The 8,817-nt window shown below is 38.4% G+C and overlaps 1 long non-coding RNA gene across 2 annotated transcripts; it reads right to left on the bottom strand.

Annotated features, from left to right (window-relative positions):
- Window positions 1-955: 955 nt before the first annotated feature.
- LOC123188535 (uncharacterized) lies at window positions 956-4,311 on the bottom strand. Of its 2 annotated transcripts, XR_006494758.1 has the most exons (5): window positions 4,024-4,311; window positions 3,388-3,495; window positions 3,009-3,302; window positions 2,192-2,268; window positions 956-1,575 (listed from the first exon to the last, which is right to left on the bottom strand). It is a non-coding gene; the product is annotated as an uncharacterized lncRNA (long non-coding RNA). The 2 variants fall into 2 exon arrangements; XR_006494757.1 differs by lacking the exon at window positions 3,388-3,495 and having other exon boundaries at window positions 4,024-4,305.
- Between the last annotated feature and the right edge of the window lie 4,506 nt (window positions 4,312-8,817).

Below are 8,817 nucleotides of genomic sequence, written 5' to 3'. Positions count from 1 at the left end.
AGTAGGGGGCCTTGTTGTCTTTTTGTTACCACTAACTCACTCTTCTTACATGGATGAAAAATGATTCTTCTTCTTTCTTAGATGGATGAAAAAAGACATTGGGGAGAGGATGTAGTGGAACTGGGAATGCTATGTTCAGTAGCACAAATAGTTACCAGCTTTAGCATGATGTGGGAAGGTCCAAGTCTTGAAACTCTTTGACACAGTACGCAAAGTTGAATGCCAGCCCGTACTAACAACATTTAGTACAAGCTCAATTAAGAAGACAACATATTAATGTATTGAAAATTATAATCCTGCCAATAAATGTAGACCTTCATTATTATTCACCCAGGGTCTGTTTATGTTTTACCTGTGAGGCATTACATTTGTCATCACTTTAATATTTTTCTTCATTCAAAAAAATTGCCTTTTTATTTAGTCATATACACTGCTGCTAGTCGACTCAGCTTAATGCATACAATCAACGAGAATTTCTTTGCATGCCATTAACTAACTATCACCAATAAAAGAAAGCTTTTGCTTTGGAATGCAGATTTTAGGCTCAAGGACCTCCAGCTCTCGGCCACCATGGTACAAGAGATGCTGAGAGTATGCTCTTTAGTGTATGAGAAAGTGTGAAATTATCTAGGGAGACTTAGTAAATTTTTCTCTGCCATAGTGTTACTCCAATCAAAATCAACCTATATGGTATATAAGGCAAAATGTCATATGAATTGGGATGTCACAAGCTGATCTTCTTTGATAGTACTATAGATGGTAACCCTGTTGCATGTAAATTTGGGCCTCTGTGTAATCTGGACTTCAGACACTGAATGCCGATTTCAGGGATGATGATACGACGTTTTGAGCAGCATTAAGCACGGACATTTTTTGAGCATCTATAATATAAATGCCCTCAATAAAACATGTCATATTTAATAGGTGATAAGGCAAGTCTGCAATAATAATATCGTAACAAGCTTCAACATTGCACACGCAACTTTTGTTTCTAAACAAAAAAGGTTATATAAAGATGATACAAATACGACACCGAACCCTAAAGCAGAGCTCTTAAAAGTAAATAAATAAAATGAAAGTGGAATGTGATATGCTTAAATGAGGGTTGAAATACACTGAGAGCAGATTGTTACCCTTGCTCGGATTTAACTTTTTTGCAAAGAAGATCGCCGGCACTCAGATGGGCAAGCCCAAACTGGTTCAAGATCTAAACACACTGACTACCTTTGCCACTGCCTCGCCCTCCTGCTCTAGCAATATCAGCCATGGACTGATCATCTCAAAGATATATACGGCTTCTATGGTGTATGCAAATCTTAGGCTTATGAACAAGATATACTTGGTCAATAATACAACTTATCGTCCACTTCACCCTCAAGCTTAAGTAGAGTAGTAGACAAATTATCGTAAACTGCAGTGAGTAGAATAGTAGACAAGTTACCATCGTCCTGGTTATGCATGCATGAGACGAGACAGATGGATGGATTTTGTATAGATCGGATGTTGTCTGATGCTGGCTCTTGCAGTAGCAACTATGCTTGGACAACAACCTGCTTGTTCATGTGGTCCTACCTCCTGCAGTGGATATAAATTACGAATATAAGTTTTACATTCGTTGTGGAATTGAACCAGTAAGATCTAAACCAAATTTATATATTTTGTGCCTGCAATTCAATAGTAGTAAGGAATACATTCAATTTTTATGTTGCTTGAGAAAAAAGAAAAAACAGAGAAACAATAAAGTTATTCTTGCCTTGTTGATCTGAAAATATACAACCCCCATTTCATCAGTATTTAACATGGAGGCATCATATCTGTGATTAAATGTTTTCTCATCTAATCTATGTCGCACATTAAAAAATCATTAGAACTGTCGTACTCATGAGATATTTTTGCTCCGAACACAACTCATAGTAGTAGAGAACAGTAAGCAAATTTGCATTGAACTTACCAAAGTGACTGAGGCACTGTATCTATGGAAGACCTTTGTAGTAAAGCAAGACATTAAGCATTAGGTGAGCATTCACTATAGTATCAAGCTTGCCAACAACACAACATCCCTTATTTTTATCTAGAAAAACCAGTAAACAAAGCATATGTAGTTCAACCAACATTGGAAGGTATCAACACATAATTCTTTAATCGTCATGTATACAAGTAATTCAACATCTACACTATTCAAGTATCTTACCGAATCTTTACCGAGGAATTTAAACTGAGAGGCAAATATTCTTCATAGTGACAGCCTCAGTATCAACCTTCAGCATACTGAAAAGGATCGAAGTAATTAACATCATAACTGACGAAAGTTGGTTCATCGAACATAACTCTGAAAATTCAAAACAAATAAAAGCATTGTTGCGGCAAAGAAATGATGTCATGAACACAGACAAGTTTTGACTGCGGAAATTTCTCCTTAGTGCTAACTATAACTTTCTGGAGCAACTAATAGTAGTTTTTATAAAAGATAAACCCCAACCTCCTCCAAAGCACTCAAGCTAGTTATTGGTTATACACCAGGCAAATAATTTGTGTCCTGATATCTTCCCAATCCGTACTTGGATTTTTAATTGGGTTTTGAACAATCACATATAAAGAATAATGATTCAACTTTCCCAGCAAGATCCCAGAATCTACAAAATACGAACCCCTGACAATTTGCATACTGGAATAACCAGGACCCCTTATCCCAGAATCTACAAAATACGAATCCCCTAACAATTTGCATACTGGAATAACATATTATAAGAATATATTACCACCCCCAGAGGACAACCCCTAAGATTATGCACGGTAAAATCAAGGAAGAAATAGGTGGAAGTAGAACACAATTGGTGCACCTACTAAACACCTTTTACTTCTATTATATGTACCTAACTAAACCACTGATTACTCCACCACTGGCTACCCCTGCAAGCCTTTAAAACCAACATCTTCCACATTGTGTCAGAGAGGAGCAGAAAACATATAAAAACAATTACATATGCATAGAGCAGAGGCACACATACATTACGCATATCTTTTGGAAGCTCGAGTTTGGGCTCTCAGGAGTATTCTTCCTTCATCCCGAGTTCCCAACCCACCATGTTGCAGAAAACAAAATATGCCATATTAGTTCCTCGGGTAATGGAACTGGAGTACATCAGTTAATGCATCGATTGAGTGGAACCTTTGGGTGAGAGATAGACCATGGTACTGAAGACGTTCTCGCAGTTGGCGCCCTTTCCCAACCTCGTCATCTGCAGCGGCGGGTGGTACTTGTTCCTCGGGTACACGTGCATCCTCAGCAACTTCATCCTACCCTGCGAATGAGGAGACATAGATATTGTATTTGGTTCATGCAATTTTTCTCCATTTTTCCGTATTCAATCCAATGGCGATGAGAACCTTGCAACCCGTGCAAGTGTACCATATGTCCATATGTGCAAGCTCCACCTCGTTGGGAAAAGTGAAAGAACATGTTTGTTCAAACGTACTTCATCTCCTATCGTCAACCTGTTCACAAAGATAGTAGCAACGTTCCTCATGCTAGGAGAGATGCAGTATCCAGCATTCCAGCCTCATCTTCTTTGAAGGCAACTATAGTACAGATACTCAAATAATTGGAATTTCGTGCAACACAACTATTGGAAAGAATCCAAGATCCGCCTTCAAAATAAGCAAACACAACTACTGGAATTCGTGCTAAAAAATATCTGTTGTTGTATGAACAATTGACTTCAATAACCAACAAACGTATATACTCAAATAGAAGTCCTGGATTCAGAAATTCCTTGCATGTTCATCGGATCGATGTCGCTCCCAACTCAGACTTGGATCCACGCAGGTGTACTTTCTCATCAGGACTTGGGAACTCAGGATCAGATTAGATCAGTTTCGTCTACTGCATCCAGCAGTGTGAGATCCATGTCGATTTGGGGAGGGAGAGGAGCAGCGTGTGGGAGGAGGGAAGCACACCGCGCAGCTCATGGAGGAGGAGGGATTCAGGGAGAGATACGAATATCGGGGGCTGGTTAGGGTTACCTAGGCTGCCACGTGATCCAGCGCAATGGGAGGGGCTGGCCCTGAGGAGCGACGATCCGCCGCGTCCATCGACCGGGGGCCTGGCCAGCGCCAGTGGCTTCCTCCATCGTCGCTGCCGTCCGGGGAGGGACGCAGGCACGGCAAGGCAGACGAGGCTGGTAGTGCGATTTGATTCGGTGGGCGGCTGCATCTAAGGGAGACGACAGTGGGGTTCTCGCTCGAGGGCTCTCTAGGTGCATCGCTGCTCACTCGCTCGTGCGAGCAGTGGAACTTTTTTGGCTAGTTTTATTTCGTCCGTTTTTCTGGCATGCGGGAGAACTATGTGGACGTGGTTTTGCTTGGATTTTTTGGAATTGGGAGGTGGGAACAAGGACAAAAGACCGTCTTTGGTGGGACGAAAATTGACCGGCAGAGACTACCAACTGCTCCATTAGGAGTAGAGATGTGGGTCATTCCAAAAATAATGCCTTAAATCATAGAAGAACTTTTTCTTTTGCTGGTATGTGAAACTAGGTGGTTTAAACTTAACAACAATGTAATTAGCATAATCAGCATACCATGGAGCAGTATGAGAAGCATTTATGACATTTAATTGCTCATCGAGAAAACTATCATCAATAGGAAGTGGTCATCAAGCACATTTTCTAACCTAGACAAGTTGTCTGCAACGGGGTTCTCAGCTCCCTTTCTATCAACAATATGTAAGTCAAATTCTTGTAGCAAGATAACCCATCTAATAAGTCTAGGTTTAGCATCTTTCTTTTCCATAATATATTTAATAGCATCATGATCAGTGTGAATAGTTACTTTAGAATCAACAATATATGGTCTGAACTTATCACAAGCAAATACAGCTGCTAAGAATTCTTTTTCAGTAGTAGCATAATTTCTTTGAGCATTGTCTAGAGTTTTACTAGCATATTGAATAACATTTCGTTTCTTATCAACTCTTTGTCCTAGAACAGCACCTACAGCATAATCACTAGCATCACACATAATTTTAAAGGGTAAATTCCAATTAGGTGGCTGAACAATAGGTGCAGAAATCGATGCTTTCTTAAGTATTACAAATGCTTCTACACAATCATCATCAAAAACAAATGGTATATCTTTTTGTAATAAATTAGTTAGAGGCCGAGAAATTTTCAAGAAGTCCTTAATGAACCCCTATAAAAATCAGCGTGACCAAGGAAACTTCTTATACCTTTGATGTCCTTGGGACATGGCATCTTTTCAATAGCATCAACCTTGGCTTTATCAACTTCAATACCTCTTTCAGAAACTTTATGCCCCAAGACAATACCTTCATTAACCATAAAGTGGCACTTTTCCCAATTCAAGACAAGATTAGTTTCTTCACATCTCTGCAAAACTCGATCAAGGTTGCTTAAGCAATCATCAAGAGAAGATCCATAGACGGAGAAATCATCCATGAAAACCTCACAAATCTTTTCACAAAAGTCAGAGAATATAGCCATCATGCATCTTTGAAAGGTAGCAGGTGCATTACATAAACCAAAAGGCATACGTCTATAAGCAAAAGTACCAAAAAGGCAAGTAAAAGTAGTCTTTGATTGATCTTTGGCTGACACAGGTATTTGAGAGAAACCAGAATAACCATCTAGAAAGCAAAAATGTGTATGTTTGGATAATCTTTCTAGCATTTGGTCGACAAAAGGTAAGGGGTAATGATCCTTTTTAGTTGCCTTATTTAATTTGTGGAAATCAATTATCATCCTATAACCTATAATAATTCTTTGAGGAATCAATTCATCTTTATCATTAGGAACAACAGTAATACCTCCCTTCTTAGGGACACAATGGACGGGACTTACCCACTGACTATCAGCAACGGGATAAATTATACCTGCCTCAAGGAGCTTTAGTATTTCCTTTCTTACCACTTCTTTCATTTTAGGATTCAGTCGTTGTTGATGGTCACGAACTAGTTTAGCATCTTCTTCCAAATTAATTTTATGTTGACATAGAGTGGGACTAATGCCCTTAAGATCATCAAGAGTATCCCAATAGCAACACGGTGCATCTTCAGAGTTTTCAACAATCTCTCTTCCTCATGCTCTGAAAGGTTAGCACTAATAATAACAGGATATATCTTTTTCTCATCAATATAAGCATATTTAAGAGTATCAGGTAACGGTTTAAGCTCAAACACGGGATCACCCTTGGGTGGAGGAGGATCCCCTAGGATTTCAACAGGCAAATTGTTTTTCAAAATAGGTTCCTGTTTAAAGAATACTTCGTCTATTTCCCTTCTTTCATTCATAAACATATCATTTTCATGGTCTAGCAAATATTGTTCTAAAGGATCACTAGGAGGTACGGCAATAGAGGCAAGACCAATAATTTCATCCTTACTAGGTAATTCTTCTTCACGGTGTTGTCTACTAAATTTAGAAAAATTAAATTCATGAGTCATATCATCTAAACCGATAGTAACAACATCCCTTTTGCAATCTATGGTAGCATTAACAGTGTTCAGGAAAGGTCTACCAAATATAATGGGACAAAATCTATCTTGTGGGGAACCAAGAATAAGAAAATCAGCAGGATATTTAGTTTTCCCACACAAGACTTCAACATCTCTAACAATTCACATTGGTGAAATAGTATCTCTATTGGCAAGTTTAATTATGACATCAATATCTTCTATCTCAGCAGGTGCAATATCATGCATAATTTCTTTTTATAAGGAATAAGGTATTGCACTATCACTAGCACCCATATCACATAAGCCATGATAACAATGATCTCCTATTTTAACAGAAATAATAGGCATGCCTACCACCGGTCTGTTTTTATCTTTAGCAGAAGGTTTAGCAATTCTAGCAGTTTCATCAAGGAAATGAATGACATGCCCATCAATATTATCAGACAAGAGATCTTTAACAATAGCAATATCAGGTTCAACTTTAATTTGCTCATGAGGTGTATAAGTTTTAATATTGCTTTTACGAACCACAGTTGAAGCTTTAGCATGATCCTTTATCCTAACAGGGAAAGGTGGTTTCTCAACATATGCAGTAGGAACAATAGGATCATTATAAGTGACAATCTTTTCTTCAACTTTACTTCTATGGGAGGATGATATTTAAACCACTTCTCCTTGGGGAGATCAACATAAGTAGCAAAAGATTCACAGAAAGAAGCTACTATCTCAGAGTCAAGTCCATATTTAGTGCTAAATTTACGGCAAACATCGGTATCCATAGAAGATTTAACACAATCAAAACTAGGTGTCATACCTGACTCCTTACCTTTGTCGAGGTCCCAATCTTCAGAGTTGCATTTTATTCTTTCCAATAAATCCCATTTGAATTCAATAGTCTTCATCATAAAAGAGCCAGCACAAGAAGTATCAAGCATGGTGCAATTGCTATCAGAAAGCCGAGCATAAAAATTTTGAATAATCATTTCTCTTGAGAGCTCATGATTGGGGCATGAATATAACATTGATTTAATCCTCCCCCAAGCTTGAGCGATGCTTTCTCCTTCACGAGGCCAATATATATATATATATATATATATATATATATATATATATATATATATATATATATATATATATATATTTGCGATCACGATGAACAAGATGCATAGGATAAAAAAATTCTGATGAAATTCCAATTTTAATCGTTTGTAATTCCAAGACCCCATATCATCACATAGCCTATACCATGTTGATGCATCTCCCTTCAAAGATAAAGGGAAAACCTTCTTCTTAACAACATCTCCGGGTACACCTGCAAGCTTAAATAGTCCACAAACTTCATTCACATATATTAGATGCTCATCAGGATGTTTTGTTCCATCTCCTAAAAAGGATTAGCTAGCAGTTTCTTTATCATACCCAAAGGAATTTAAAAGCAGACATTTTCATTTTTAGTAGGTTCAATAGGTTGAGGAGCAACTCTTTGCTCTACTGGTCGGGGTGAAGATACCCCGAACAAGCCCCTCAGAGAATTACTTTCCATAGTAACAAGTGACAGTAAATTTCAGCACACTATATAAATTTTTCCTTACCAAATTCCACCTACCAAAGGCGCTTCACTCCCCGGCAACGGCGCCAGAAAAGAGTCTTGATGACCCACAAGTATAGGGGATCTATAGTAGTCCTTTCGATAAGTAAGAGTGCCGAACCCAACGAGGAGCAGAAGGAAATGATAAGCGGTTTCCAGCAAGGTATTCTCTGCAAGTACTGAAATAAGTGGTAACATATAGTTTTGTGATAGGATAATTTGTAACTAGCAACAAGTAACAAAAGTAAATTAAGTGCAGCAAGGTGGCCCAATCCTTTGTGTAGCAAAGGACAAGCCTGGACAAACTCTTATATAGAGAAAAGCGCTCCCGAGGACACATGGGAATATCGTCAAGCTAGTTTTCATCATGTTCATATGATTCGTATTCGGTACTTTGATAATTTGGTATGTGGGTGGACCGGTGCTTGGTACTGCCCTTACTTGGACAAGCATACCACTTATGATTAACCTCTATTGCAAGCATCCGCAACTACAACAAAAGTATTAAGGTAAACCTAACCATAGCATGAAACATATGGATCCAAATCAGCCCCTTACGAAGCAACGCATAAACTAGGGTTTAAGCTTCTGTCACTCTAGCAACCCATCATCTACTTATTACTTCCCAATGCCTTCCTCTAGGCCCAAATAATGGTGAAGTGTGATGTAGTCGACATTCACATAACACCACTACATAAGAGACAACATACATCTCATCAAAATATCGAACGAATACCAAATTCACATGACTACTAAT

This window comes from Triticum aestivum, chromosome 2A, assembly GCF_018294505.1.
Source record: "Triticum aestivum cultivar Chinese Spring chromosome 2A, IWGSC CS RefSeq v2.1, whole genome shotgun sequence".
Taxonomy (NCBI): Eukaryota; Viridiplantae; Streptophyta; class Magnoliopsida; order Poales; family Poaceae; genus Triticum; species Triticum aestivum.
The sequence above is the reverse complement of the archived record's forward strand: the minus strand, read 5'-3'. Positions and strand labels throughout refer to the sequence as shown.